The sequence below is a fragment of the Rhipicephalus microplus genome, chromosome 3 (genome assembly GCF_043290135.1).
Source record: "Rhipicephalus microplus isolate Deutch F79 chromosome 3, USDA_Rmic, whole genome shotgun sequence".
Taxonomy (NCBI): domain Eukaryota; kingdom Metazoa; phylum Arthropoda; class Arachnida; order Ixodida; family Ixodidae; genus Rhipicephalus; species Rhipicephalus microplus.
The window spans coordinates 188,929,465-188,954,653 of NC_134702.1; the positions used below are offsets into that span (position 1 = coordinate 188,929,465).

Here is a 25,189-nt window from a genome sequence, read left to right on the forward strand (position 1 = left end):
AGATACCGCTAAAGTCGAGAGCGATTTGGAGGTGCCGGGGTTTGAACCCGGGACTTCTCACATGCAAAGCGAACGCTCTACCACTGAGCTACACCCCCGATACTTTTGGAGCACTCATTAACGAGTTTCTTGGTACTCACCAGCTTGTTCCAACAATAAAATAATTCAGTAGTTGAAATAGACAAAATCATCTCGTCATTGCTGCCTGATACAGTTTTTTCGTCATATAGGAAAGCCGCATATTGATATAGTCAAAGAAAATGGCAGCGCTGTTCGATGAAATGTATTTCATGATATGCGCACCGGTAACTCGTGGTGCCGTAGTATTACAACAGGCAATAAAAAAGATACCGCTAAAATCGAGAGCGATTTGGAGGTGCCGGGGTTTGAACCCGGGACTTCTCACATGCAAAGCGAGCGCTCTACTGCTGAGCTACACCCCCGTTACATCTGGAGCACTCATTAACAAGTTTCTTGGTGCTCATCAGCTTGTTCAAACAATAAATAATCAATTAGTTGAAATAAACAAAATATTCTCGTCAATGCCCCCTGATACAGTTTTTTCATCATTGAGGTAAGCCGCATATTTCTTTAGTCAAAGAAAATGGCAGCGCTGTTCAACAAATTGTATTTAATGTTATGCGCACCGGTAACTCGTGGTGCCATAGTATTTCAACAGGCAATATAAAAAGATACCGCTAAAGTCGAGAGCGATTTGGAGGTGCCGGGGTTTGAACCCGGGACTTCTCACATGCAAAGCGAGCGCTCTACCACTGAGATACACCCCCGTTACATCTGGAGCACTCATTAACGAGTTTGTTGGTGCTCATCAGCTTGTTCTAACAATGAATTAATCAATTAGTTGAAATAAACAAAATCACCTCGTCATTGCCGCCTGATGCAGTTTTTTCATCATTGAGGAAAGCCGCATATTTCCATAGTCAAAGAAAATGGCAGCGCTGTTCGATGAAATGTATTTCATGATATGCGCACCGGTAACTCGTGGTGCCGTAGTATTACAACAGGCAATAAAAAAAGATACCGCTAAAATCGAGAGCGATTTGGAGGTGCCGGGGCTTGAACCCGGGACTTCTCACATGCAAAGCGAGCGCTCTACCACTGAGCTACACCCCCGTTACATCTGGAGCACTCATTAACGAGTTTGTTGGTGCTCATCAGCTTGTTTTAACAATAAATTAATCAATTAGTTGAAATAAACAAAATCATCTCGTCATTGCTGCCTGATACAGTTTTTTCATCATTGAGGAAAGCCGCATATTTCTATAGTCAAAGAAAATGGCAGCGCTGTTTGATGAAATGTATTTCATCATATGCGCACCGGTAACTCGTGGGGCCGTAGTATTACAACAGGCAATCAAAAAAGATACCGCTAAAGTCGAGAGCGCTTTGGAGGTGCCGGGGATTGAACCCGGGACTTCTCACATGCAAAGCGAGCGCTCTACCACTGAGCTACACCCCGTTACTTTTGGAGCACTCATTAACGAGTTTCTTGGTACTCACCAGCTTGTTCCAACAATAAAATAATTCAGTAGTTGAAATAGACAAAATCATCTCGTCATTGCTGCCTGATACAGTTTTTTCATCATTGAGGAAAGCCGCATATTTCTATAGTCAAAGAAAATGGCAGCGCTGTTCGATGAAATGTATTTCATGATATGCGCACCGGTAACTCGTGGTGCCGTAGTATTACAACAGGCAATCAAAAAAGATACCGCTAAAGTCGAGAGCGCTTTGGAGGTGCCGGGGATTAAACCCGGGACTTCTCCCATGCAAAGCGAGCGCTCTACCACTGAGCTACACCCCCGTTACATCTGGAGCACTCATTAACGAGTTTCTTGGAGCTCATCAGCTTGTTCTAACAATAAAATAATTCAATAGTAGAAATAAACAAAATCATCTCGTAATTGCTGCCTGATACAGTTTTTTCATCATTGAGGAAAGCCGCATATTTGTATAGTCAAAGAAAATGGCAGCGCTGTTTGATGAATTGTATTTCATGATATGCGCACCGGTAACTCGTGGTGCCGTAGTATTACAACAGGCAATCAAAAAAGATACCGCTAAAGTCGAGAGCGCTTTGGAGGTGCCGGGGATTGAACCCGGGACTTCTCACATGCAAAGCGAGCACTCTACCACTGATCTACACCCCCGTTACATCTCGAGCACCCATTAACGAGTTTCTTGGTGCTCATCAGCTTGTTCTAACAATAAAATAATTCAATAGTTGAAATAAACAAAATCATCTCGTCATTGGTGCCGTAGTATTACAACAGGCAATCAAAATAGATACCGCTAAAGTCGAGAGTGCTTTGGAGGTGCCGGGGATTGAACCCGGGACTTCTCACATGGAAAGCGAGCACTCTACCACTGATCTACACCCCCGTTACTTTTGGAGCACTCATTAACGAGTTTCTTGGTGCTCATTAGCTTGTTCTAACAATAAAATAATTCAATAGTTGAAATAAACAAAATCATCTCGTCATTGGTGCCTGATACAGTTTCTTCATAATTGAGGAAAGCCGCATATTTCTATAGTCAAAGAAAATGGCAGCGCTGTTCGATGAAATGTATTTCATGATATGCGCACCGGTAACTCGTGGTGCCGTAGTATTACAACAGGCAATCAAAAAAGATACCGCTAAAGTCGAGAGCGCTTCGGAGGTGCCGAGGATTGAACGCGGAACTTCTCACATGCAAAGCGAGCGCTCTACCGCTGAGCTACACCCCCGTTACTTTTGGAGCACTCATTAACGAGTTTCTTGGTGCTCATTAGCTTGTTCTAACAATAAAATAATTCAATAGTTGAAATAAACAAAATCATCTCGTCATTGGTGCCTGATACAGTTTCTTCATCATTGAGGAAAGCCGCATATTTCTATAGTCAAAGAAAATGGCAGCGCTGTTCGATGAAATGTATTTCATGATATGCGCACCGGTAACTCGTGGTGCCGTAGTATTACAACAGGCAATCAAAAAAGATACCGCTAAAGTCGAGAGCGATTTGGAGGTGCCGGGGATTGAACGCGGAACTTCTCACATGCAAAGCGAGCGCTCTACCGCTGAGCTACACCCCCGTTACATCTTGAGCACTCATTAACAAGTTTCTTGGTGCTCATCAGCTTGTTCAAACAATAAATTAATCAATTAGTTCAAATAAACAAAATCATCTCGTCAATGCCCCCTGATACAGTTTTTTCATCATTGAGGTAAGCCGCATATTTCTTTAGTCAAAGAAAATGGCAGCGCTGTTCAACGAAATGTATTTAACGTTATGCGCACCGGTAACTCGTGGTGCCGTAGTATTACAACAGGCAATATAAGAAAATACCACTAAAGTCGAGAGCGATTTGGAGGGGCCGGGGCTTAAACCCGGGACTTCTCACATGCAAAGCGAGCGCTCTACCACTGAGCTACACCCCCGTTACATCTGGAGCACTCATTAACGAGTTTCTTGGTGCTCATCAGCTTGTTCTAACAATAAATTAATCAATTAGTTGAAATAAACAAAATCATCTCGTCATTGCCGCCTGATACAGTTTTTTCAACATTGAGGAAAGCCGCATATTTCTATAGTCAAAGAAAATGGCAGCGCTGTTTGATGAAATGTATTTCATGTTATGCGCACCGGTAACTCGTGGTGCCGTAGTATTACAACAGGCAATAAAAACAGATACCGCTAATGTCGAGAGCGCTTTGGAGGTGCAGGGGATTGAACCCGAGGTTTCTCACATGCAAAGCGAGTGCTCTACTGCTGAGCTACACCCCCGTTACATCTGAGGCACTCATTAACGAGTTTCTTGGTGCTTATCACCTTGTTCAAACAATAAAGTAATCAATTAGTTGAAATAAACAAAACCATCTCGTCATTGACGCCTGATACAGTTTTTTCATCATTGAGGAAAGCCGCATATTTCTATAGTCAAAGAAATAGGCAGCGCTGTTCATGTGTTTCATGATATGCGCACCGGTAACTCGTGGTGCCATAGTATTTCAACAGGCAATATAAAAAGATACCGCTAAAGTCGAGAGCGATTTGGAGGTGCCGGGGTTTGAACCCGGGACTTCTCACATGCAAAGCAAGCGCTCTACCACTGAGCTACACCCCCGTTACATCTGGAGCACTCATTAACAAGTTTCTTGGTGCTCATCAGCTTGTTCTAACAATGAATTAATCAATTAGTTGAAATAAACAAAATCACCTCGTCATTGCCGCCTGATGCAGTTTTTTCATCATTGAGGAAAGCCGCATATTTCTATAGGCAAAGAAAATGGCAGCGCTGCTCGATGAAATGTATTTCATGATATGCGCACCAGTAACTCGTGGTGCCGTAGTATTTCAACAGGCAATATAAAATGATACCGCTAAAGTCGAGAGCGATTTGGAGGTGTCGGGGATTGAACCCGGGACTTCTCACATGCAAAGCGAGCGCTCTACCACTGAGCTACACCCCCGTTACTTTTGGAGCACTCATTAACGAGTTTCTTGGTACTCACCAGCTTGTTCCAACAATAAAATAATTCAGTAGTTGAAATAGACAAAATCATCTCGTCATTGCTGCCTGATACAGTTTTTTCATCATTGAGGAAAGCCGCATATTTCTATAGTCAAAGAAAATGGCAGCGCTGTTCGATGAAATGTATTTCATGATATGCGCACCGGTAACTCGTGGTGCCGTAGTATTACAACAGGCAATCAAAAAAGATACCGCTAAAGTCGAGAGCGCTTTGGAGGTGCCGGGGATTAAACCCGGGACTTCTCACATGCAAAGCGAGCACTCTACCACTGATCTACACCCCCGTTACATCTCGAGCACTCATTAACGAGTTTCTTGGTGCTCATCAGCTTGTTCTAACAATAAAATAATTCAATAGTTGAAATAAACAAAATCATCTCGTCATTGCTGCCTGATACAGTTTTTCATCATTGAGGAAAGCCGCATATTTCTATAGTCAAAGAAATTGGCAGCGCTGTTCGACGAAATGTATTTCAAGATATGCGCACCGGTAACTCGTGGTGCCGTAGTATTACAACAGGCAATAAAAAAGATACCGCTAAAGTCGAGAGCGCTTTGGAGGTGCCGGGGATTGAACCCGGGACTTCTCACATGCAAAGCGAGCGCTCTGCCACTGAGCTACACACCCGTTACATCTGGAGCACTCATTAACGAGTTTTTTGGTGCTCATCAGCTTGTTCAAACAATAAAGTAATCAATTAGATGAAATAAACAAAATCATTTCGTCATTACCGGCTGATACAGTTTTTTCATCATTGAGGGAAGCCGTATATTTCTATAGTCAAAGAAATTGGCAGCGCTGTTCGATGAATTGTATTTCATGTTATGCGCATCGGTAACTCGTGGTGCCGTAGTATTACAACAGGCAATAAAAAAAGATACTGCTAAAGTCGAGAGCGCTTTGGAGGTGCCGGGGTTTCAACCCGGGACTTCTCACATGCAAAGCGAACGCTCTACCACTGAGCTACACCCCCGTTACATCTGGAGCATTCATTAACAAGTTTCTTGGTGCTCATCAGCTTGTTCTAACAATGAAATAATCAATTAGTTGAAATAAACAAAATCATCTCGTCATTGCCGCCTGATGCAGTTTTTTTATCATTGAGGAAAGCCGCTTATCTCTATAGTCAAAGAAAGTGGCAGCGCTGTTTGATGAAGTGTATTTCATGTTATGCGCACCGGTAACTCATGGTGTCGTAGTATTACAACAGGCAATAAAAAAAGATACCGCTAAAGTCGAGAGCGCTTTGGAGGTGCCGGGGATTGAACCCGGGACTTCTCACATGCAAAGCGAGCGCTCTACCGCTGAGCTTCACCCCCGTTACATTTGGAGCACTCATTAACGAGTTTCTTGGTGCTCATCACCTTGTTGAAACAATAACGTAATCAATTAGTTAAATAAACAAAATCATCTCGTCATTGCTGCCTGATACAGTTTTTTCATTATTGAGAAAAGCCGCTTATCTCTATAGTCAAAGAAAGTGGCAGCGCTGTTTGATGAAGTGTATTTCATGTTATGCGCACCGGTAACTCATGGTGTCGTAGTATTACAACAGGCAATAAAAAAAGATACCGCTAAAGTCGAGAACGCTTTGGAGGTGCCGGGGATTGAACCCAGGACTTCTCACATGCAAAGCGAGCGCTCTACCGCTGAGCTTTACCCCCGTTACATTTGGAGCACTCATTAACGAGTTTCTTGGTGCTCATCACCTTGTTCAAACAATAAAATAATCAATTAGTTAAATAAACAAAATCATCTCGTCATTGCTGCCTGATACAGTTTTTTCATTATTGAGAAAAGCCGCTTATCTCTATAGTCAAAGAAAGTGGCAGCGCTGTTTGATGAAATGTATTTCATGTTATGCGCACCGGTAACTCGTGGTGCCATAGTATTTCAACAGGCAATATAAAAAGATACCGCTAAAGTCGAGAGCGATTTGGAGGTGCCGGGATTTGAACCCGGGACTTCTCACATGCAAAGCGAACGCTCTACCACTGAGCTACACCCCCGTTACATCTGGAGCACTCATTAACAAGTTTCTTGGTGCTCATCAGCTTGTTCTAACAATGAATTAATCAATAAGTTGAAATAAACAAAATCATCTCGTCATTGCCGCCTGATGCAGTTTTTTCATCATTGAGGAAAGCCGCATATTTCTATAGTCAAAGAAAATGGCAGCGCTGTTCAATGAAATGTATTTCATGATATGCGCACCGGTAACTCGTGGTGCCGTAGTATTTCAACAGGCAATATAAAAAGATACCGCTAAAGTCGAGAGCGATTTGGAGGTGCCGAGGATTGAACGCGGAACTTCTCACAAGCAAAGCGAGCGCTCTACCGCTGAGCTACACCCCCGTTACTTTTGGAGCACTCATTACCGAGTTTCTTGGTGCTCATTAGCTTGTTCTAACAATAAAATAATTCAATAGTTGAAATAAACAAAATCATCTCGTCATTGGTGCCTGATACAGTTTCTTCATCATTGAGGAAAGCCGCATATTTCTATAGTCAAAGAAAATGGCAGCGCTGTTCGATGAAATGTATTTCATGATATGCGCACCGGTAACTCGTGGTGCCGTAGTATTACAACAGGCAATCAAAAAAGATACCGCTAAAGTCGAGAGCGATTTGGAGGTGCCGGGGATTGAACGCGGAACTTCTCACATGCAAAGCGAGCGCTCTACCGCTGAGCTACACCCCCGTTACATCTGGAGCACTCATTAAGAAGTTTCTTGGTGCTCATCAGCTTGTTCAAACAATAAATTAATCAATTAGTTCAAATAAACAAAATCATCTCGTCAATTCCCCCTGATACAGCTTTTTCATCATTGATGTAAGCCGCATATTTCTTTAGTCAAAGAAAATGGCAGCGCTGTTCAACGAAATGTATTTAACGTTATGCGCACCGGTAACTCGTGGTGCCGTAGTATTACAACAGGCAATATAAGAAAATACCACTAAAGTCGAGAGCGATTTGGAGGGGCCGGGGCTTAAACCCGGGACTTCTCACATGCAAAGCGAGCGCTCTACCACTGAGCTACACCCCCGTTACATCTGGAGCACTCATTAACAAGTTTCTTGGTGCTCATTAGCTTGTTCTAACAATAAAATAATTCAATAGTTGAAATAAACAAAATCATCTCGTCATTGGTGCCTGATACAGTTTCTTCATCATTGAGGAAAGCCGCATATTTCTATAGTCAAAGAAAATGGCAGCGCTGTTCGATGAAATGTATTTCATGATATGCGCACCGGTAACTCGTGGTGCCGTAGTATTACAACAGGCAATCAAAAAAGATACCGCTAAAGTCGAGAGCGATTTGGAGGTGCCGGGGATTGAACGCGGAACTTCTCACATGCAAAGCGAGCGCTCTACCGCTGAGCTACACCCCCGTTACATCTTGAGCACTCATTAACAAGTTTCTTGGTGCTCATCAGCTTGTTCAAACAATAAATTAATCAATTAGTTCAAATAAACAAAATCATCTCGTCAATGCCCCCTGATACAGTTTTTTCATCATTGAGGTAAGCCGCATATTTCTTTAGTCAAAGAAAATGGCAGCGCTGTTCAACGAAATGTATTTAACGTTATGCGCACCGGTAACTCGTGGTGCCGTAGTATTACAACAGGCAATATAAGAAAATACCACTAAAGTCGAGAGCGATTTGGAGGGGCCGGGGCTTAAACCCGGGACTTCTCACATGCAAAGCGAGCGCTCCACCACTGAGCTACACTTCCGTTACCTTTAGAGCACTCATTAACGAGTTTCTTGGGTCTCATCAGCTTGTTCAAACAAAAAATTATCAATTAGTTGAAATAAACAAAATCATCTCGTCTTTGCCCCCTGATACAGTTTTTTCATCATTGAGGTAAGCCGCATATTTCTTTAGTCAAAGAAAATGGCAGCGCTGTTCAACAAATTGTATTTAATGTTTTGCGCACCGGTAACTCGTGGTGCCATAGTATTTCAACAGGCAATATAAAAAGATACCGCTAAAGTCGAGAGCGATTTGGAGGTGCCGGGGTTTGAACCCGGGACTTCTCACATGCAAAGCAAGCGCTCTACCACTGAGCTACACCCCCGTTACATCTGGAGCACTCATTAACGAGTTTCTTGGTGCTTATCACCTTGTTCAAACAATAAAGTAATCAATTAGTTCAAATAAACAAAACCATCTCGTCATTGACGCCTGATACAGTTTTTTCATCATTGAGGAAAGCCGCATATTTCTATAGTCAAAGAAATAGGCAGCGCTGTTCATGTGTTTCATGATATGCGCACCGGTAACTCGTGGTGCCGTAGTATTACAACAGGCAATCAAAAAAGATACCGCTAAAGTCGAGAGCGCTTTGGAGGTGCCGGGGATTGAAACCCGGGACTTCTCACATGCAAAGCGAGCGCTCCACCACTGAGCTACACTTCCGTTACCTTTAGAGCACTCATTAACGAGTTTCTTGGGTCTCATCAGCTTGTTCAAACAAAAAATTATCAATTAGTTGAAATAAACAAAATCATCTCGTCTTTGCCCCCTGATACAGTTTTTTCATCATTGAGGTAAGCCGCATATTTCTTTAGTCAAAGAAAATGGCAGCGCTGTTCAACAAATTGTATTTAATGTTTTGCGCACCGGTAACTCGTGGTGCCATAGTATTTAAACAGGCAATATAAAAAGATACCGCTAAAGTCGAGAGCGATTTGGAGGTGCCGGGGTTTGAACCCGGGACTTCTCACATGCAAAGCAAGCGCTCTACCACTGAGCTACACCCCCGTTACATCTGGAGCACTCATTAACAAGTTTCTTGGTGCTCATCAGCTTGTTCTAACAATGAATTAATCAATTAGTTGAAATAAACAAAATCACCTCGTCATTGCCGCCTGATGCAGTTTTTTCATCATTGAGGAAAGCCGCATAATTCTATAGGCAAAGAAAATGGCAGCGCTGCTCGATGAAATGTATTTCATGATATGCGCACCAGTAACTCGTGGTGCCGTAGTATTTCAACAGGCAATATAAAATGATACCGCTAAAGTCGAGAGCGATTTGGAGGTGTCGGGGATTGAACCCGGGACTTCTCACATGCAAAGCGAGCACTCTACCACTGAGCTACACCCCCGTTACTTTTGGAGCACTCATTAACGAGTTTCTTGGTACTCACCAGCTTGTTCCAACAATAAAATAATTCAGTAGTTGAAATAGACAAAATCATCTCGTCATTGCTGCCTGATACAGTTTTTTCATCATTGAGGAAAGCCGCATATTTCTATAGTCAAAGAAAATGGCAGCGCTGTTCGATGAAATGTATTTCATGATATGCGCACCGGTAACTCGTGGTGCCGTAGTATTACAACAGGCAATCAAAAAAGATACCGCTAAAGTCGAGAGCGCTTTGGAGGTGCCGGGGATTAAACCCGGGACTTCTCACATGCAAAGCGAGCACTCTACCACTGATCTACACCCCCGTTACATCTCGAGCACTCATTAACGAGTTTCTTGGTGCTCATCAGCTTGTTCTAACAATAAAATAATTCAATAGTTGAAATAAACAAAATCATCTCGTCATTGCTGCCTGATACAGTTTTTCATCATTGAGGAAAGCCGCATATTTCTATAGTCAAAGAAATTGGCAGCGCTGTTCGACGAAATGTATTTCAAGATATGCGCACCGGTAACTCGTGGTGCCGTAGTATTACAACAGGCAATAAAAAAGATACCGCTAAAGTCGAGAGCGCTTTGGAGGTGCCGGGGATTGAACCCGGGACTCCTCACATGCAAAGCGAGCGCTCTGCCACTGAGCTACACACCCGTTACATCTGGAGCACTCATTAACGAGTTTTTTGGTGCTCATCAGCTTGTTCAAACAATAAAGTAATCAATTAGATGAAATAAACAAAATCATTTCGTCATTACCGGCTGATACAGTTTTTTCATCATTGAGGGAAGCCGTATATTTCTATAGTCAAAGAAATTGGCAGCGCTGTTCGATGAATTGTATTTCATGTTATGCGCATCGGTAACTCGTGGTGCCGTAGTATTACAACAGGCAATAAAAAAAGATACTGCTAAAGTCGAGAGCGCTTTGGAGGTGCCGGGGTTTCAACCCGGGACTTCTCACATGCAAAGCGAACGCTCTACCACTGAGCTACACCCCCGTTACATCTGGAGCATTCATTAACAAGTTTCTTGGTGCTCATCAGCTTGTTCTAACAATGAATTAATCAATTAGTTGAAATAAACAAAATCATCTCGTCATTGCCGCCTGATGCAGTTTTTTTATCATTGAGGAAAGCCGCTTATCTCTATAGTCAAAGAAAGTGGCAGCGCTGTTTGATGAAGTGTATTTCATGTTATGCGCACCGGTAACTCATGGTGTCGTAGTATTACAACAGGCAATAAAAAAAGATACCGCTAAAGTCGAGAGCGCTTTGGAGGTGCCGGGGATTGAACCCGGGACTTCTCACATGCAAAGCGAGCGCTCTACCGCTGAGCTTCACCCCCGTTACATTTGGAGCACTCATTAACGAGTTTCTTGGTGCTCATCACCTTGTTGAAACAATAACGTAATCAATTAGTTAAATAAACAAAATCATCTCGTCATTGCTGCCTGATACAGTTTTTTCATTATTGAGAAAAGCCGCTTATCTCTATAGTCAAAGAAAGTGGCAGCGCTGTTTGATGAAGTGTATTTCATGTTATGCGCACCGGTAACTCATGGTGTCGTAGTATTACAACAGGCAATAAAAAAAGATACCGCTAAAGTCGAGAGCGCTTTGGAGGTGCCGGGGATTGAACCCAGGACTTCTCACATGCAAAGCGAGCGCTCTACCGCTGAGCTTTACCCCCGTTACATTTGGAGCACTCATTAACGAGTTTCTTGGTGCTCATCACCTTGTTCAAACAATAAACTAATCAATTAGTTAAATAAACAAAATCATCTCGTCATTGCTGCCTGATACAGTTTTTTCATTATTGAGAAAAGCCGCTTATCTCTATAGTCAAAGAAAGTGGCAGCGCTGTTTGATGAAATGTATTTCATGTTATGCGCACCGGTAACTCGTGGTGCCATAGTATTTCAACAGGCAATATAAAAAGATACCGCTAAAGTCGAGAGCGATTTGGAGGTGCCGGGATTTGAACCCGGGACTTCTCACATGCAAAGCGAACGCTCTACCACTGAGCTACACCCCCGTTACATCTGGAGCACTCATTAACAAGTTTCTTGGTGCTCATCAGCTTGTTCTAACAATGAATTAATCAATAAGTTGAAATAAACAAAATCATCTCGTCATTGCCGCCTGATGCAGTTTTTTCATCATTGAGGAAAGCCGCATATTTCTATAGTCAAAGAAAATGGCAGCGCTGTTCGATGAAATCTATTTCATGATATGCGCACCGGTAACTCGTGGTGCCGTAGTATTTCAACAGGCAATATAAGAAAATACCACTAAAGTCGAGAGCGATTTGGAGGGGCCGGGGCTTAAACCCGGGACTTCTCACATGCAAAGCGAGCGCTCTACCACTGAGCTACACCCCCGTTACATCTGGAGCACTCATTAACGAGTTTCTTGGTGCTCATTAGCTTGTTCTAACAATAAAATAATTCAATAGTTGAAATAAACAAAATCATCTCGTCATTGGTGCCTGATACAGTTTCTTCATCATTGAGGAAAGCCGCATATTTCTATAGTCAAAGAAAATGGCAGCGCTGTTCGATGAAATGTATTTCATGATATGCGCACCGGTAACTCGTGGTGCCGTAGTATTACAACAGGCAATCAAAAAAGATACCGCTAAAGTCGAGAGCGATTTGGAGGTGCCGGGGATTGAACGCGGAACTTCTCACATGCAAAGCGAGCGCTCTACCGCTGAGCTACACCCCCGTTACATCTTGAGCACTCATTAACAAGTTTCTTGGTGCTCATCAGCTTGTTCAAACAATAAATTAATCAATTAGTTCAAATAAACAAAATCATCTCGTCAATGCCCCCTGATACAGTTTTTTCATCATTGAGGTAAGCCGCATATTTCTTTAGTCAAAGAAAATGGCAGCGCTGTTCAACGAAATGTATTTAACGTTATGCGCACCGGTAACTCGTGGTGCCGTAGTATTACAACAGGCAATATAAGAAAATACCACTAAAGTCGAGAGCGATTTGGAGGGGCCGGGGCTTAAACCCGGGACTTCTCACATGCAAAGCGAGCGCTCTACCACTGAGCTACACCCCCGTTACATCTGGAGCACTCATTAACGAGTTTCTTGGTGCTCATCAGCTTGTTCTAACAATAAATTAATCAATTAGTTGAAATAAACAAAATCATCTCGTCATTGCCGCCTGATACAGTTTTTTCAACATTGAGGAAAGCCGCATATTTCTATAGTCAAAGAAAATGGCAGCGCTGTTTGATGAAATGTATTTCATGTTATGCGCACCGGTAACTCGTGGTGCCGTAGTATTACAACAGGCAATAAAAACAGATACCGCTAATGTCGAGAGCGCTTTGGAGGTGCAGGAGATTGAACCCGAGGTTTCTCACATGCAAATCGAGCGCTCTACTGCTGAGCTACACCCCCGTTACATCTGAGGCACTCATTAACGAGTTTCTTGGTGCTTATCACCTTGTTCAAACAATAAAGTAATCAATTAGTTGAAATAAACAAAACCATCTCGTCATTGACGCCTGATACAGTTTTTTCATCATTGAGGAAAGCCGCATATTTCTATAGTCAAAGAAATAGGCAGCGCTGTTCATGTGTTTCATGATATGCGCACCGGTAACTCGTGGTGCCGTAGTATTACAACAGGCAATCAAAAAAGATACCGCTAAAGTCGAGAGCGCTTTGGAGGTGCCGGGGATTGAAACCCGGGACTTCTCACATGCAAAGCGAGCGCTCCACCACTGAGCTACACTTCCGTTACCTTTAGAGCACTCATTAACGAGTTTCTTGGGTCTCATCAGCTTGTTCAAACAAAAAATTATCAATTAGTTGAAATAAACAAAATCATCTCGTCTTTGCCCCCTGATACAGTTTTTTCATCATTGAGGTAAGCCGCATATTTCTTTAGTCAAAGAAAATGGCAGCGCTGTTCAACAAATTGTATTTAATGTTTTGCGCACCGGTAACTCGTGGTGCCATAGTATTTCAACAGGCAATATAAAAAGATACCGCTAAAGTCGAGAGCGATTTGGAGGTGCCGGGGTTTGAACCCGGGACTTCTCACATGCAAAGCAAGCGCTCTACCACTGAGCTACACCCCCGTTACATCTGGAGCACTCATTAACAAGTTTCTTGGTGCTCATCAGCTTGTTCTAACAATGAATTAATCAATTAGTTGAAATAAACAAAATCACCTCGTCATTGCCGCCTGATGCAGTTTTTTCATCATTGAGGAAAGCCGCATACTTCTATAGGCAAAGAAAATGGCAGCGCTGCTCGATGAAATGTATTTCATGATATGCGCACCGGTAACTCGTGGTGCCGTAGTATTACAACAGGCAATCAAAAAAGATACCGCTAAAGTCGAGAGCGCTTTGGAGGTGCCGGGGATTAAACCCGGGACTTCTCACATGCAAAGCGAGCACTCTACCACTGATCTACACCCCCGTTACATCTCGAGCACTCATTAACGAGTTTCTTGGTGCTCATCAGCTTGTTCTAACAATAAAATAATTCAATAGTTGAAATAAACAAAATCATCTCGTCATTGCTGCCTGATACAGTTTTTCATCATTGAGGAAAGCCGCATATTTCTATAGTCAAAGAAATTGGCAGCGCTGTTCGACGAAATGTATTTCAAGATATGCGCACCGGTAACTCGTGGTGCCGTAGTATTACAACAGGCAATAAAAAAGATACCGCTAAAGTCGAGAGCGCTTTGGAGGTGCCGGGGATTGAACCCGGGACTTCTCACATGCAAAGCGAGCGCTCTGCCACTGAGCTACACACCCGTTACATCTGGAGCACTCATTAACGAGTTTTTTGGTGCTCATCAGCTTGTTCAAACAATAAAGTAATCAATTAGATGAAATAAACAAAATCATTTCGTCATTACCGGCTGATACAGTTTTTTCATCATTGAGGGAAGCCGTATATTTCTATAGTCAAAGAAATTGGCAGCGCTGTTCGATGAATTGTATTTCATGTTATGCGCATCGGTAACTCGTGGTGCCGTAGTATTACAACAGGCAATAAAAAAAGATACTGCTAAAGTCGAGAGTGCTTTGGAGGTGCCGGGGTTTCAACCCGGGACTTCTCACATGCAAAGCGAACGCTCTACCACTGAGCTACACCCCCGTTACATCTGGAGCATTCATTAACAAGTTTCTTGGTGCTCATCAGCTTGTTCTAACAATGAATTAATCAATTAGTTGAAATAAACAAAATCATCTCGTCATTGCCGCCTGATGCAGTTTTTTTATCATTGAGGAAAGCCGCTTATCTCTATAGTCAAAGAAAGTGGCAGCGCTGTTTGATGAAGTGTATTTCATGTTATGCGCACCGGTAACTCATGGTGTCGTAGTATTACAACAGGCAATAAAAAAAGATACCGCTAAAGTCGAGAGCGCTTTGGAGGTGCCGGGGATTGAACCCGGGACTTCTCACATGCAAAGCGAGCGCTCTACCGCTGAGCTTCACCCCCGTTACATTTGGAGCACTCATTAACGAGTTTCTTGGTGCTCATCACCTTGTTGAAACAATAACGTAATCAATTAGTTAAATAAACAAAATCATCTCGTCATTGCTGCCTGATACAGTTTTTTCATTATTGAGAAAAGCCGCTTATCTCTATAGTCAAAGAAAGTGGCAGCGCTGTTTGATGAAGTGTATTTCATGTTATGCGCACCGGTAACTCATGGTGTCGTAGTATTACAACAGGCAATAAAAAAAGATACCGCTAAAGTCGAGAGCGCTTTGGAGGTGCCGGGGATTGAACCCAGGACTTCTCACATGCAAAGCGAGCGCTCTACCGCTGAGCTTTACCCCCGTTACATTTGGAGCACTCATTAACGAGTTTCTTGGTGCTCATCACCTTGTTCAAACAATAAACTAATCAATTAGTTAAATAAACAAAATCATCTCGTCATTGCTGCCTGATACAGTTTTTTCATTATTGAGAAAAGCCGCTTATCTCTATAGTCAAAGAAAGTGGCAGCGCTGTTTGATGAAATGTATTTCATGTTATGCGCACCGGTAACTCGTGGTGCCATAGTATTTCAACAGGCAATATAAAAAGATACCGCTAAAGTCGAGAGCGATTTGGAGGTGCCGGGATTTGAACCCGGGACTTCTCACATGCAAAGCGAACGCTCTACCACTGAGCTACACCCCCGTTACATCTGGAGCACTCATTAACAAGTTTCTTGGTGCTAATCAGCTTGTTCTAACAATGAATTAATCAATAAGTTGAAATAAACAAAATCATCTCGTCATTGCCGCCTGATGCAGTTTTTTCATCATTGAGGAAAGCCGCATATTTCTATAGTCAAAGAAAATGGCAGCGCTGTTCGATGAAATGTATTTCATGATATGCGCACCGGTAACTCGTGGTGCCGTAGTATTTCAACAGGCAATATAAAAAGATACCGCTAAAGTCGAGAGCGATTTGGAGGTGCCGAGGATTGAACGCGGAACTTCTCACAAGCAAAGCGAGCGCTCTACCGCTGAGCTACACCCCCGTTACTTTTGGAGCACTCATTAACGAGTTTCTTGGTGCTCATTAGCTTGTTCTAACAATAAAATAATTCAATAGTTGAAATAAACAAAATCATCTCGTCATTGGTGCCTGATACAGTTTCTTCATCATTGAGGAAAGCCGCATATTTCTATAGTCAAAGAAAATGGCAGCGCTGTTCGATGAAATGTATTTCATGATATGCGCACCGGTAACTCGTGGTGCCGTAGTATTACAACAGGCAATCAAAAAAGATACCGCTAAAGTCGAGAGCGATTTGGAGGTGCCGGGGATTGAACGCGGAACTTCTCACATGCAAAGCGAGCGCTCTACCGCTGAGCTACACCCCCGTTACATCTGGAGCACTCATTAAGAAGTTTCTTGGTGCTCATCAGCTTGTTCAAACAATAAATTAATCAATTAGTTCAAATAAACAAAATCATCTCGTCAATGCCCCCTGATACAGCTTTTTCATCATTGAGGTAAGCCGCATATTTCTTTAGTCAAAGAAAATGGCAGCGCTGTTCAACGAAATGTATTTAACGTTATGCGCACCGGTAACTCGTGGTGCCGTAGTATTACAACAGGCAATAGAAACAGATACCGCTAATGTCGAGAGCGCTTTGGAGGTGCCGGGGATTGAACCCGAGGTTTCTCACATGCAAAGCGAGCGCTCTACTGCTGAGCTACACCCCCGTTACATCTGGAGCACTCATTAACGAGTTTCTTGGTGCTCATCACCTTGTTCAAACAATAAAGTAATCAATTAGTTGAAATAAACAAAACCATCTCGTCATTGCCGCCTGATACAGTTTTTTCATCATTGAGGAAAGCCGCATATTTCTATAGTCAAAGAAATAGGCAGCGCTGTTCATGTATTTCATGATATGCGCACCGGTAACTCGTGGTGCCGTAGTATTACAACAGGCAATCAAAAAAGATACCGCTAAAGTCGAGAGCACTTTGGAGGTGCCGGGGATTGAAACCCGGGACTTCTCACATGCAAAGCGAGCGCTCCACCACTGAGCTACACTTCCGTTACCTTTAGAGCACTCATTAACGAGTTTCTTGGATCTCATCAGCTTGTTCAAACAAAAAATAATCAATTAGTTGAAATAAACAAAATCATCTCGTCTTTGCCCCCTGATACAGTTTTTTCATCATTGAGGTAAGCCGCATATTTCTTTAGTCAAAGAAAATGGCAGCGCTGTTCAACAAATTGTATTTAATGTTTTGCGCACCGGTAACTCGTGGTGCCATAGTATTTCAACAGGCAATATAAAAAGATACCGCTAAAGTCGAGAGCGATTTGGAGGTGCCGGGGTTTGAACCCGGGACTTCTCACATGCAAAGCAAGCGCTCTACCACTGAGCTACACCCCCGTTACATCTGGAGCACTCATTAACAAGTTTCTTGGTGCTTATCAGCTTGTTCTAACAATGAATTAATCAATTAGTTGAAATAAACAAAATCACCTCGTCATTGACGCCTGATGCAGTTTTTTCATCATTGAGGAAAGCCGCATATTTCTATAGTCAAAGAAAATGGCAGCGCTGTTCGATGAAATGTATTTCATGATATGCGCACCAGTAACTCGTGGTGCCGTAGTATTTCAACAGGCAATATAAAAAGATACCGCTAAAGTCGAGAGCGATTTGGAGGTGCCGGGGATTGAGCCCGGGACTTCTCACATGCAAAGCGAGCGCTCTACCACTGAGCTACACCCCTGTTACTTTTGGAGCACTCATTAACGAGTTTCTTGGTACTCACCAGCTTGTTCCAACAATAAAATAATTCAGTAGTTGAAATAGACAAAATCATCTCGTCATTGCTGCCTGATACAGTTTTTTCATCATTGAGGAAAGCCGCATATTTCTATAGTCAAAGAAAATGGCAGCGCTGTTCGATGAAATGTATTTCATGATATGCGCACCGGTAACTCGTGGTGCCGTAGTATTACAGCAGGCAATCAAAAAAGATACCGCTAAAGTCGAGAGCGCTTTGGAGGTGCCGGGGATTAAACCCGGGACTTCTCCCATGCAAAGCGAGCGCTCTACCACTGAGCTACACCCCCGTTACATCTGGAGCACTCATTAACGAGTTTCTTGGAGCTCATCAGCTTGTTCTAACAATAAAATAATTCAATAGTATAAATAAACAAAATCATCTCGTAATTGCTGCCTGATACAGTTTTTTCATCATTGAGGAAAGCCGCATATTTGTATAGTCAAAGAAAAAGGCAGCGCTGTTTGATGAATTGTATTTCATGATATGCGCACCGGTAACTCGTGGTGCCGTAGTATTACAACAGGCAATCAAAAATGATACCGCTAAAGTCGAGAGCGCTTTGGAGGTGCCGGGGACTGAACCCGGGACTTCTCACATGCAAAGCGAGCACTCTACCACTGATCTACACCCCCGTTACATCTAGAGCACTTATTAACGAGTTTCTTGGTGCTCATCAGCTTGTTCTAACAATAAAATAATTCAATAGTTGAAATAAACAAAATCATCTCGTCATTGGTGCCGTAGTAATACAACAGGCAATCAAAATAGATACCGCTAAAGTTGAGAGTGCTTTGGAGGTGCCGGGGATTGAACCCGGGACTTCTCACATGCAAAGCGAGCACTCTACCACTGATCTACACCCCCGTTACATCTCGAGCACTCATTAACGAGTTTCTTGGTGCTCATCAGCTTGTTCTAACAATAAAATAATTCAATAGTTGAAATAAACAAAATCATCTCGTCATTGCTGCCTGATACAGTTTTTCATCATTGAGGAAAGCCGCATATTTCTATAGTCAAAGATATTGGCAGCGCTGTTCGACGAAATGTATTTCAAGATATGCGCACCGGTAACTCGTGGTGCCGTAGTATTACAACAGGCAATAAAAAAGATACCGCTAAAGTCGAGAGCGCTTTGGAGGTGCCGGGGATTGAACCCGGGACTTCTCACATGCAAAGCGAGTGCTCTGCCACTGGGCTACACACCCGTTACATCTGGAGCACTCATTAACGAGTTTTTTGGTGCTCATCAGCTTGTTCAAACAATAAAGTAATCAATTAGATGAAATAAACAAAATCATTTCGTCATTACCGGCTGATACAGTTTTTTCATCATTGAGGGAAGCCGTATATTTCTATAGTCAAAGAAAATGGCAGCGCTGTTCGATGAATTGTATTTCATGTTATGCGCACCGGTAACTCGTGGTGCCGTAGTATTACAACAGGCAATAAAAAAAGATACTGCTAAAGTCGAGAGCGCTTTGGAGGTGCCGGGGTTTCAACCCGGGACTTCTCACATGCAAAGCGAACGCTCTACCACTGAGCTACACCCCCGTTACATCTGGAGCATTCATTAACAAGTTTCTTGGTGCTCATCAGCTTGTTCTAACAATGAATTAATCAATTAGTTGAAATAAACAAAATCATCTCGTCATTGCCGCCTGATACAGTTTTTTTATCATTGAGGAAAGCCGCTTATCTCTATAGTCAAAGAAAGTGGCAGCGCTGTTTGATGAAGTGTATTTCATGTTATGCGCACCGGTAACTCATGGTGTCGTAGTATTACAACAGGCAATAAAAAAAGATACCGCTAAAGTCGAGAGCACTTCGGAGGTGCCGGGGATTGAACCCGGGACTTCTCACATGCAAAGCGAGCGCTCTACCGCTGAGCTTCACCCCCGTTACATTTGGAGCACTCATTAACGAGTTTCTTGGTGCTCATCACCTTGTTCAAACAATAAAGTAATCAATTAGTTAAATAAACAAAATCATCTCGTCATTGCTGCCTGATACAGTTTTTTTCATTATTGAGAAAAGCCGCTTATCTCTATAGTCAAAGAAAGTGGCAGCGCTGTTTCATGAAATGTATTTCATATTATTCGCACCGGTAACTCGTGGTGCCATAGTATTTCAACAGGCAATATAAAAAGATACCGCTAAAGTCGAGAGCGATTTGTAGGTGCCGGGATTTGAACCCGGGACTTCTCACATGCAAAGCGAACGCTCTACCACTGAGCTACACCCCCGTTACATCTGGAGCACTCATTAACAAGTTTCTTGGTGCTCATCAGCTTGTTCTAACAATGAATTAATCAATTAGTTGAAATAAACAAAATCATCTCGTCATTGCCGCCTGATGCAGTTTTTTCATCATTGAGGAAAGCCGCATATTTCTATAGTCAAAGAAAATGGCAGCGCTGTTCGATGAAATGTATTTCATGATATGCGCACCAGTAACTCGTGGTGCCGTAGTATTACAACAGGCAATAAAAAAAGATACCGCTAAAATCGAGAGCGATTTGGAGGTGCCGGGGATTAAACCCGGGACTTCTCCCATGCAAAGCGAGCGCTCTACCACTGAGCTACACCCCCGTTACATCTGGAGCACTCATTAACGAGTTTCTTGGAGCTCATCAGCTTGTTCTAACAATGAATTAATCAATTAGTTGAAATAAACAAAATCATCTCGTCATTGCCGCCTGATGCAGTTTTTTCATCATTGAGGAAAGCCGCATATTTCTATAGTCAAAGAAAATGGCAGCGCTGTTCGATGAAATGTATTTCATGATATGCGCACCAGTAACTCGTGGTGCCGTAGTATTACAACAGGCAATAAAAAAAGATACCGCTAAAATCGAGAGCGATTTGGAGGTGCCGGGGATTAAACCCGGGACTTCTCACATGCAAAGCGAACGCTCTACCACTGAGCTACACCCCCGTTACATCTGGAGCACTCATTAACAAGTTTCTTGGTGCTAATCAGCTTGTTCTAACAATGAATTAATCAATAAGTTGAAATAAACAAAATCATCTCGTCATTGCCGCCTGATGCAGTTTTTTCATCATTGAGGAAAGCCGCATATTTCTATAGTCAAAGAAAATGGCAGCGCTGTTCGATGAAATGTATTTCATGATATGCGCACCGGTAACTCGTGGTGCCGTAGTATTTCAACAGGCAATATAAAAAGATACCGCTAAAGTCGAGAGCGATTTGGAGGTGCCGAGGATTGAACGCGGAACTTCTCACAAGCAAAGCGAGCGCTCTACCGCTGAGCTACACCCCCGTTACTTTTGGAGCACTCATTAACGAGTTTCTTGGTGCTCATTAGCTTGTTCTAACAATAAAATAATTCAATAGTTGAAATAAACAAAATCATCTCGTCATTGGTGCCTGATACAGTTTCTTCATCATTGAGGAAAGCCGCATATTTCTATAGTCAAAGAAAATGGCAGCGCTGTTCGATGAAATGTATTTCATGATATGCGCACCGGTAACTCGTGGTGCCGTAGTATTACAACAGGCAATCAAAAAAGATACCGCTAAAGTCGAGAGCGATTTGGAGGTGCCGGGGATTGAACGCGGAACTTCTCACATGCAAAGCGAGCGCTCTACCGCTGAGCTACACCCCCGTTACATCTGGAGCACTCATTAAGAAGTTTCTTGGTGCTCATCAGCTTGTTCAAACAATAAATTAATCAATTAGTTCAAATAAACAAAATCATCTCGTCAATGCCCCCTGATACAGCTTTTTCATCATTGAGGTAAGCCGCATATTTCTTTAGTCAAAGAAAATGGCAGCGCTGTTCAACGAAATGTATTTAACGTTATGCGCACCGGTAACTCGTGGTGCCGTAGTATTACAACAGGCAATAGAAACAGATACCGCTAATGTCGAGAGCGCTTTGGAGGTGCCGGGGATTGAACCCGAGGTTTCTCACATGCAAAGCGAGCGCTCTACTGCTGAGCTACACCCCCGTTACATCTGGAGCACTCATTAACGAGTTTCTTGGTGCTCATCACCTTGTTCAAACAATAAAGTAATCAATTAGTTGAAATAAACAAAACCATCTCGTCATTGCCGCCTGATACAGTTTTTTCATCATTGAGGAAAGCCGCATATTTCTATAGTCAAAGAAATAGGCAGCGCTGTTCATGTATTTCATGATATGCGCACCGGTAACTCGTGGTGCCGTAGTATTACAACAGGCAATCAAAAAAGATACCGCTAAAGTCGAGAGCACTTTGGAGGTGCCGGGGATTGAAACCCGGGACTTCTCACATGCAAAGCGAGCACTCTACCACTGATCTACACCCCCGTTACATCTAGAGCACTTATTAACGAGTTTCTTGGTGCTCATCAGCTTGTTCTAACAATAAAATAATTCAATAGTTGAAATAAACAAAATCATCTCGTCATTGGTGCCGTAGTAATACAACAGGCAATCAAAATAGATACCGCTAAAGTTGAGAGTGCTTTGGAGGTGCCGGGGATTGAACCCGGGACTTCTCACATGCAAAGCGAGCACTCTACCACTGATCTACACCCCCGTTACATCTCGAGCACTCATTAACGAGTTTCTTGGTGCTCATCAGCTTGTTCTAACAATAAAATAATTCAATAGTTGAAATAAACAAAATCATCTCGTCATTGCTGCCTGATACAGTTTTTCATCATTGAGGAAAGCCGCATATTTCTATAGTCAAAGATATTGGCAGCGCTGTTCGACGAAATGTATTTCAAGATATGCGCACCGGTAACTCGTGGTGCCGTAGTATTACAACAGGCAATAAAAAAGATACCGCTAAAGTCGAGAGCGCTTTGGAGGTGCCGGGGATTGAACCCGGGACTTCTCACATGCAAAGCGAGTGCTCTGCCACTGGGCTACACACCCGTTACATCTGGAGCACTCATTAACGAGTTTTTTGGTGCTCATCAGCTTGTTCAAACAATAAAGTAATCAATTAGATGAAATAAACAAAATCATTTCGTCATTACCGGCTGATACAGTTTTTTCATCATTGAGGGAAGCCGTATATTTCTATAGTCAAAGAAAATGGCAGCGCTGTTCGATGAATTGTATTTCATGTTATGCGCACCGGTAACTCGTGGTGCCGTAGTATTACAACAGGCAATAAAAAAAGATACTGCTAAAGTCGAGAGCGCTTTGGAGGTGCCGGGGTTTCAACCCGGGACTTCTCACATGCAAAGCGAACGCTCTACCACTGAGCTACACCCCCGTTACATCTGGAGCATTCATTAACAAGTTTCTTGGTGCTCATCAGCTTGTTCTAACAATGAATTAATCAATTAGTTGAAATAAACAAAATCATCTCGTCATTGCCGCCTGATACAGTTTTTTTATCATTGAGGAAAGCCGCTTATCTCTATAGTCAAAGAAAGTGGCAGCGCTGTTTGATGAAGTGTATTTCATGTTATGCGCACCGGTAACTCATGGTGTCGTAGTATTACAACAGGCAATAAAAAAAGATACCGCTAAAGTCGAGAGCACTTCGGAGGTGCCGGGGATTGAACCCGGGACTTCTCACATGCAAAGCGAGCGCTCTACCGCTGAGCTTCACCCCCGTTACATTTGGAGCACTCATTAACGAGTTTCTTGGTGCTCATCACCTTGTTCAAACAATAAAGTAATCAATTAGTTAAATAAACAAAATCATCTCGTCATTGCTGCCTGATACAGTTTTTTTCATTATTGAGAAAAGCCGCTTATCTCTATAGTCAAAGAAAGTGGCAGCGCTGTTTCATGAAATGTATTTCATATTATTCGCACCGGTAACTCGTGGTGCCATAGTATTTCAACAGGCAATATAAAAAGATACCGCTAAAGTCGAGAGCGATTTGTAGGTGCCGGGATTTGAACCCGGGACTTCTCACATGCAAAGCGAACGCTCTACCACTGAGCTACACCCCCGTTACATCTGGAGCACTCATTAACAAGTTTCTTGGTGCTCATCAGCTTGTTCTAACAATGAATTAATCAATTAGTTGAAATAAACAAAATCATCTCGTCATTGCCGCCTGATGCAGTTTTTTCATCATTGAGGAAAGCCGCATATTTCTATAGTCAAAGAAAATGGCAGCGCTGTTCGATGAAATGTATTTCATGATATGCGCACCAGTAACTCGTGGTGCCGTAGTATTACAACAGGCAATAAAAAAAGATACCGCTAAAATCGAGAGCGATTTGGAGGTGCCGGGGATTAAACCCGGGACTTCTCCCATGCAAAGCGAGCGCTCTACCACTGAGCTACACCCCCGTTACATCTGGAGCACTCATTAACGAGTTTCTTGGAGCTCATCAGCTTGTTCTAACAATGAATTAATCAATTAGTTGAAATAAACAAAATCATCTCGTCATTGCCGCCTGATGCAGTTTTTTCATCATTGAGGAAAGCCGCATATTTCTATAGTCAAAGAAAATGGCAGCGCTGTTCGATGAAATGTATTTCATGATATGCGCACCAGTAACTCGTGGTGCCGTAGTATTACAACAGGCAATAAAAAAAGATACCGCTAAAATCGAGAGCGATTTGGAGGTGCCGGGGATTAAACCCGGGACTTCTCACATGCAAAGCGAACGCTCTACCACTGAGCTACACCCCCGTTACATCTGGAGCACTCATTAACAAGTTTCTTGGTGCTAATCAGCTTGTTCTAACAATGAATTAATCAATAAGTTGAAATAAACAAAATCATCTCGTCATTGCCGCCTGATGCAGTTTTTTCATCATTGAGGAAAGCCGCATATTTCTATAGTCAAAGAAAATGGCAGCGCTGTTCGATGAAATGTATTTCATGATATGCGCACCGGTAACTCGTGGTGCCGTAGTATTTCAACAGGCAATATAAAAAGATACCGCTAAAGTCGAGAGCGATTTGGAGGTGCCGAGGATTGAACGCGGAACTTCTCACAAGCAAAGCGAGCGCTCTACCGCTGAGCTACACCCCCGTTACTTTTGGAGCACTCATTAACGAGTTTCTTGGTGCTCATTAGCTTGTTCTAACAATAAAATAATTCAATAGTTGAAATAAACAAAATCATCTCGTCATTGGTGCCTGATACAGTTTCTTCATCATTGAGGAAAGCCGCATATTTCTATAGTCAAAGAAAATGGCAGCGCTGTTCGATGAAATGTATTTCATGATATGCGCACCGGTAACTCGTGGTGCCGT

The 25,189-nt window shown here is 42.7% G+C and overlaps 60 non-coding genes across 60 annotated transcripts; all 60 read right to left on the reverse strand.

Annotated features, from left to right (window-relative positions):
* Window positions 1–26: 26 nt before the first annotated feature.
* On the reverse strand, window positions 27–98 carry TRNAA-UGC (transfer RNA alanine (anticodon UGC)). The gene has a single exon. It is a non-coding gene; the product is annotated as a tRNA-Ala (tRNA).
* A 273-nt stretch (window positions 99–371) lies between these two features.
* TRNAA-UGC (transfer RNA alanine (anticodon UGC)) lies at window positions 372–443 on the reverse strand. The gene has a single exon. It is a non-coding gene; the product is annotated as a tRNA-Ala (tRNA).
* A 273-nt stretch (window positions 444–716) lies between these two features.
* TRNAA-UGC (transfer RNA alanine (anticodon UGC)) lies at window positions 717–788 on the reverse strand. Its single transcript has one exon. It is a non-coding gene; the product is annotated as a tRNA-Ala (tRNA).
* A 274-nt stretch (window positions 789–1,062) lies between these two features.
* TRNAA-UGC (transfer RNA alanine (anticodon UGC)) lies at window positions 1,063–1,134 on the reverse strand. Its single transcript has one exon. It is a non-coding gene; the product is annotated as a tRNA-Ala (tRNA).
* A 619-nt stretch (window positions 1,135–1,753) lies between these two features.
* On the reverse strand, window positions 1,754–1,825 carry TRNAA-UGC (transfer RNA alanine (anticodon UGC)). Its single transcript has one exon. It is a non-coding gene; the product is annotated as a tRNA-Ala (tRNA).
* Window positions 1,826–2,099: 274 nt separating this feature from the next.
* Window positions 2,100–2,171, reverse strand: TRNAA-UGC (transfer RNA alanine (anticodon UGC)). Its single transcript has one exon. It is a non-coding gene; the product is annotated as a tRNA-Ala (tRNA).
* Window positions 2,172–2,331: 160 nt separating this feature from the next.
* On the reverse strand, window positions 2,332–2,403 carry TRNAG-UCC (transfer RNA glycine (anticodon UCC)). Its single transcript has one exon. It is a non-coding gene; the product is annotated as a tRNA-Gly (tRNA).
* Window positions 2,404–2,677: 274 nt separating this feature from the next.
* TRNAA-UGC (transfer RNA alanine (anticodon UGC)) lies at window positions 2,678–2,749 on the reverse strand. The gene has a single exon. It is a non-coding gene; the product is annotated as a tRNA-Ala (tRNA).
* A 274-nt stretch (window positions 2,750–3,023) lies between these two features.
* TRNAA-UGC (transfer RNA alanine (anticodon UGC)) lies at window positions 3,024–3,095 on the reverse strand. The gene has a single exon. It is a non-coding gene; the product is annotated as a tRNA-Ala (tRNA).
* A 274-nt stretch (window positions 3,096–3,369) lies between these two features.
* Window positions 3,370–3,441, reverse strand: TRNAA-UGC (transfer RNA alanine (anticodon UGC)). Its single transcript has one exon. It is a non-coding gene; the product is annotated as a tRNA-Ala (tRNA).
* Window positions 3,442–4,055: 614 nt separating this feature from the next.
* TRNAA-UGC (transfer RNA alanine (anticodon UGC)) lies at window positions 4,056–4,127 on the reverse strand. Its single transcript has one exon. It is a non-coding gene; the product is annotated as a tRNA-Ala (tRNA).
* A 274-nt stretch (window positions 4,128–4,401) lies between these two features.
* TRNAA-UGC (transfer RNA alanine (anticodon UGC)) lies at window positions 4,402–4,473 on the reverse strand. The gene has a single exon. It is a non-coding gene; the product is annotated as a tRNA-Ala (tRNA).
* A 274-nt stretch (window positions 4,474–4,747) lies between these two features.
* TRNAA-UGC (transfer RNA alanine (anticodon UGC)) lies at window positions 4,748–4,819 on the reverse strand. The gene has a single exon. It is a non-coding gene; the product is annotated as a tRNA-Ala (tRNA).
* A 272-nt stretch (window positions 4,820–5,091) lies between these two features.
* Window positions 5,092–5,163, reverse strand: TRNAA-UGC (transfer RNA alanine (anticodon UGC)). The gene has a single exon. It is a non-coding gene; the product is annotated as a tRNA-Ala (tRNA).
* A 274-nt stretch (window positions 5,164–5,437) lies between these two features.
* Window positions 5,438–5,509, reverse strand: TRNAA-UGC (transfer RNA alanine (anticodon UGC)). The gene has a single exon. It is a non-coding gene; the product is annotated as a tRNA-Ala (tRNA).
* Window positions 5,510–5,783: 274 nt separating this feature from the next.
* Window positions 5,784–5,855, reverse strand: TRNAA-UGC (transfer RNA alanine (anticodon UGC)). The gene has a single exon. It is a non-coding gene; the product is annotated as a tRNA-Ala (tRNA).
* A 618-nt stretch (window positions 5,856–6,473) lies between these two features.
* TRNAA-UGC (transfer RNA alanine (anticodon UGC)) lies at window positions 6,474–6,545 on the reverse strand. The gene has a single exon. It is a non-coding gene; the product is annotated as a tRNA-Ala (tRNA).
* Window positions 6,546–7,165: 620 nt separating this feature from the next.
* Window positions 7,166–7,237, reverse strand: TRNAA-UGC (transfer RNA alanine (anticodon UGC)). The gene has a single exon. It is a non-coding gene; the product is annotated as a tRNA-Ala (tRNA).
* A 274-nt stretch (window positions 7,238–7,511) lies between these two features.
* On the reverse strand, window positions 7,512–7,583 carry TRNAA-UGC (transfer RNA alanine (anticodon UGC)). The gene has a single exon. It is a non-coding gene; the product is annotated as a tRNA-Ala (tRNA).
* Window positions 7,584–7,857: 274 nt separating this feature from the next.
* Window positions 7,858–7,929, reverse strand: TRNAA-UGC (transfer RNA alanine (anticodon UGC)). Its single transcript has one exon. It is a non-coding gene; the product is annotated as a tRNA-Ala (tRNA).
* Window positions 7,930–8,548: 619 nt separating this feature from the next.
* On the reverse strand, window positions 8,549–8,620 carry TRNAA-UGC (transfer RNA alanine (anticodon UGC)). Its single transcript has one exon. It is a non-coding gene; the product is annotated as a tRNA-Ala (tRNA).
* A 268-nt stretch (window positions 8,621–8,888) lies between these two features.
* TRNAA-UGC (transfer RNA alanine (anticodon UGC)) lies at window positions 8,889–8,961 on the reverse strand. Its single transcript has one exon. It is a non-coding gene; the product is annotated as a tRNA-Ala (tRNA).
* A 273-nt stretch (window positions 8,962–9,234) lies between these two features.
* On the reverse strand, window positions 9,235–9,306 carry TRNAA-UGC (transfer RNA alanine (anticodon UGC)). Its single transcript has one exon. It is a non-coding gene; the product is annotated as a tRNA-Ala (tRNA).
* Window positions 9,307–9,580: 274 nt separating this feature from the next.
* TRNAA-UGC (transfer RNA alanine (anticodon UGC)) lies at window positions 9,581–9,652 on the reverse strand. Its single transcript has one exon. It is a non-coding gene; the product is annotated as a tRNA-Ala (tRNA).
* Window positions 9,653–9,926: 274 nt separating this feature from the next.
* On the reverse strand, window positions 9,927–9,998 carry TRNAA-UGC (transfer RNA alanine (anticodon UGC)). Its single transcript has one exon. It is a non-coding gene; the product is annotated as a tRNA-Ala (tRNA).
* A 272-nt stretch (window positions 9,999–10,270) lies between these two features.
* On the reverse strand, window positions 10,271–10,342 carry TRNAA-UGC (transfer RNA alanine (anticodon UGC)). The gene has a single exon. It is a non-coding gene; the product is annotated as a tRNA-Ala (tRNA).
* Window positions 10,343–10,616: 274 nt separating this feature from the next.
* Window positions 10,617–10,688, reverse strand: TRNAA-UGC (transfer RNA alanine (anticodon UGC)). Its single transcript has one exon. It is a non-coding gene; the product is annotated as a tRNA-Ala (tRNA).
* A 274-nt stretch (window positions 10,689–10,962) lies between these two features.
* Window positions 10,963–11,034, reverse strand: TRNAA-UGC (transfer RNA alanine (anticodon UGC)). The gene has a single exon. It is a non-coding gene; the product is annotated as a tRNA-Ala (tRNA).
* Window positions 11,035–11,652: 618 nt separating this feature from the next.
* Window positions 11,653–11,724, reverse strand: TRNAA-UGC (transfer RNA alanine (anticodon UGC)). Its single transcript has one exon. It is a non-coding gene; the product is annotated as a tRNA-Ala (tRNA).
* A 274-nt stretch (window positions 11,725–11,998) lies between these two features.
* Window positions 11,999–12,070, reverse strand: TRNAA-UGC (transfer RNA alanine (anticodon UGC)). Its single transcript has one exon. It is a non-coding gene; the product is annotated as a tRNA-Ala (tRNA).
* A 274-nt stretch (window positions 12,071–12,344) lies between these two features.
* On the reverse strand, window positions 12,345–12,416 carry TRNAA-UGC (transfer RNA alanine (anticodon UGC)). The gene has a single exon. It is a non-coding gene; the product is annotated as a tRNA-Ala (tRNA).
* A 274-nt stretch (window positions 12,417–12,690) lies between these two features.
* Window positions 12,691–12,762, reverse strand: TRNAA-UGC (transfer RNA alanine (anticodon UGC)). Its single transcript has one exon. It is a non-coding gene; the product is annotated as a tRNA-Ala (tRNA).
* A 614-nt stretch (window positions 12,763–13,376) lies between these two features.
* Window positions 13,377–13,449, reverse strand: TRNAA-UGC (transfer RNA alanine (anticodon UGC)). Its single transcript has one exon. It is a non-coding gene; the product is annotated as a tRNA-Ala (tRNA).
* Window positions 13,450–13,722: 273 nt separating this feature from the next.
* Window positions 13,723–13,794, reverse strand: TRNAA-UGC (transfer RNA alanine (anticodon UGC)). The gene has a single exon. It is a non-coding gene; the product is annotated as a tRNA-Ala (tRNA).
* A 274-nt stretch (window positions 13,795–14,068) lies between these two features.
* Window positions 14,069–14,140, reverse strand: TRNAA-UGC (transfer RNA alanine (anticodon UGC)). Its single transcript has one exon. It is a non-coding gene; the product is annotated as a tRNA-Ala (tRNA).
* A 272-nt stretch (window positions 14,141–14,412) lies between these two features.
* TRNAA-UGC (transfer RNA alanine (anticodon UGC)) lies at window positions 14,413–14,484 on the reverse strand. The gene has a single exon. It is a non-coding gene; the product is annotated as a tRNA-Ala (tRNA).
* A 274-nt stretch (window positions 14,485–14,758) lies between these two features.
* On the reverse strand, window positions 14,759–14,830 carry TRNAA-UGC (transfer RNA alanine (anticodon UGC)). Its single transcript has one exon. It is a non-coding gene; the product is annotated as a tRNA-Ala (tRNA).
* Window positions 14,831–15,104: 274 nt separating this feature from the next.
* TRNAA-UGC (transfer RNA alanine (anticodon UGC)) lies at window positions 15,105–15,176 on the reverse strand. The gene has a single exon. It is a non-coding gene; the product is annotated as a tRNA-Ala (tRNA).
* Window positions 15,177–15,794: 618 nt separating this feature from the next.
* On the reverse strand, window positions 15,795–15,866 carry TRNAA-UGC (transfer RNA alanine (anticodon UGC)). Its single transcript has one exon. It is a non-coding gene; the product is annotated as a tRNA-Ala (tRNA).
* Window positions 15,867–16,486: 620 nt separating this feature from the next.
* Window positions 16,487–16,558, reverse strand: TRNAA-UGC (transfer RNA alanine (anticodon UGC)). The gene has a single exon. It is a non-coding gene; the product is annotated as a tRNA-Ala (tRNA).
* A 274-nt stretch (window positions 16,559–16,832) lies between these two features.
* On the reverse strand, window positions 16,833–16,904 carry TRNAA-UGC (transfer RNA alanine (anticodon UGC)). Its single transcript has one exon. It is a non-coding gene; the product is annotated as a tRNA-Ala (tRNA).
* Window positions 16,905–17,172: 268 nt separating this feature from the next.
* On the reverse strand, window positions 17,173–17,245 carry TRNAA-UGC (transfer RNA alanine (anticodon UGC)). The gene has a single exon. It is a non-coding gene; the product is annotated as a tRNA-Ala (tRNA).
* Window positions 17,246–17,518: 273 nt separating this feature from the next.
* Window positions 17,519–17,590, reverse strand: TRNAA-UGC (transfer RNA alanine (anticodon UGC)). The gene has a single exon. It is a non-coding gene; the product is annotated as a tRNA-Ala (tRNA).
* Window positions 17,591–17,864: 274 nt separating this feature from the next.
* TRNAA-UGC (transfer RNA alanine (anticodon UGC)) lies at window positions 17,865–17,936 on the reverse strand. The gene has a single exon. It is a non-coding gene; the product is annotated as a tRNA-Ala (tRNA).
* Window positions 17,937–18,210: 274 nt separating this feature from the next.
* On the reverse strand, window positions 18,211–18,282 carry TRNAA-UGC (transfer RNA alanine (anticodon UGC)). Its single transcript has one exon. It is a non-coding gene; the product is annotated as a tRNA-Ala (tRNA).
* A 506-nt stretch (window positions 18,283–18,788) lies between these two features.
* On the reverse strand, window positions 18,789–18,860 carry TRNAA-UGC (transfer RNA alanine (anticodon UGC)). Its single transcript has one exon. It is a non-coding gene; the product is annotated as a tRNA-Ala (tRNA).
* Window positions 18,861–19,478: 618 nt separating this feature from the next.
* Window positions 19,479–19,550, reverse strand: TRNAA-UGC (transfer RNA alanine (anticodon UGC)). The gene has a single exon. It is a non-coding gene; the product is annotated as a tRNA-Ala (tRNA).
* Window positions 19,551–19,824: 274 nt separating this feature from the next.
* On the reverse strand, window positions 19,825–19,896 carry TRNAA-UGC (transfer RNA alanine (anticodon UGC)). Its single transcript has one exon. It is a non-coding gene; the product is annotated as a tRNA-Ala (tRNA).
* A 274-nt stretch (window positions 19,897–20,170) lies between these two features.
* On the reverse strand, window positions 20,171–20,242 carry TRNAA-UGC (transfer RNA alanine (anticodon UGC)). Its single transcript has one exon. It is a non-coding gene; the product is annotated as a tRNA-Ala (tRNA).
* Window positions 20,243–20,516: 274 nt separating this feature from the next.
* Window positions 20,517–20,588, reverse strand: TRNAA-UGC (transfer RNA alanine (anticodon UGC)). Its single transcript has one exon. It is a non-coding gene; the product is annotated as a tRNA-Ala (tRNA).
* Window positions 20,589–20,862: 274 nt separating this feature from the next.
* On the reverse strand, window positions 20,863–20,934 carry TRNAA-UGC (transfer RNA alanine (anticodon UGC)). Its single transcript has one exon. It is a non-coding gene; the product is annotated as a tRNA-Ala (tRNA).
* A 620-nt stretch (window positions 20,935–21,554) lies between these two features.
* On the reverse strand, window positions 21,555–21,626 carry TRNAA-UGC (transfer RNA alanine (anticodon UGC)). The gene has a single exon. It is a non-coding gene; the product is annotated as a tRNA-Ala (tRNA).
* A 274-nt stretch (window positions 21,627–21,900) lies between these two features.
* Window positions 21,901–21,972, reverse strand: TRNAA-UGC (transfer RNA alanine (anticodon UGC)). Its single transcript has one exon. It is a non-coding gene; the product is annotated as a tRNA-Ala (tRNA).
* A 268-nt stretch (window positions 21,973–22,240) lies between these two features.
* TRNAA-UGC (transfer RNA alanine (anticodon UGC)) lies at window positions 22,241–22,313 on the reverse strand. Its single transcript has one exon. It is a non-coding gene; the product is annotated as a tRNA-Ala (tRNA).
* A 160-nt stretch (window positions 22,314–22,473) lies between these two features.
* TRNAA-UGC (transfer RNA alanine (anticodon UGC)) lies at window positions 22,474–22,545 on the reverse strand. Its single transcript has one exon. It is a non-coding gene; the product is annotated as a tRNA-Ala (tRNA).
* A 618-nt stretch (window positions 22,546–23,163) lies between these two features.
* Window positions 23,164–23,235, reverse strand: TRNAA-UGC (transfer RNA alanine (anticodon UGC)). Its single transcript has one exon. It is a non-coding gene; the product is annotated as a tRNA-Ala (tRNA).
* Window positions 23,236–23,509: 274 nt separating this feature from the next.
* TRNAA-UGC (transfer RNA alanine (anticodon UGC)) lies at window positions 23,510–23,581 on the reverse strand. Its single transcript has one exon. It is a non-coding gene; the product is annotated as a tRNA-Ala (tRNA).
* Window positions 23,582–23,855: 274 nt separating this feature from the next.
* TRNAA-UGC (transfer RNA alanine (anticodon UGC)) lies at window positions 23,856–23,927 on the reverse strand. Its single transcript has one exon. It is a non-coding gene; the product is annotated as a tRNA-Ala (tRNA).
* A 274-nt stretch (window positions 23,928–24,201) lies between these two features.
* TRNAA-UGC (transfer RNA alanine (anticodon UGC)) lies at window positions 24,202–24,273 on the reverse strand. Its single transcript has one exon. It is a non-coding gene; the product is annotated as a tRNA-Ala (tRNA).
* A 274-nt stretch (window positions 24,274–24,547) lies between these two features.
* On the reverse strand, window positions 24,548–24,619 carry TRNAA-UGC (transfer RNA alanine (anticodon UGC)). The gene has a single exon. It is a non-coding gene; the product is annotated as a tRNA-Ala (tRNA).
* Window positions 24,620–25,189: the final 570 nt, after the last annotated feature.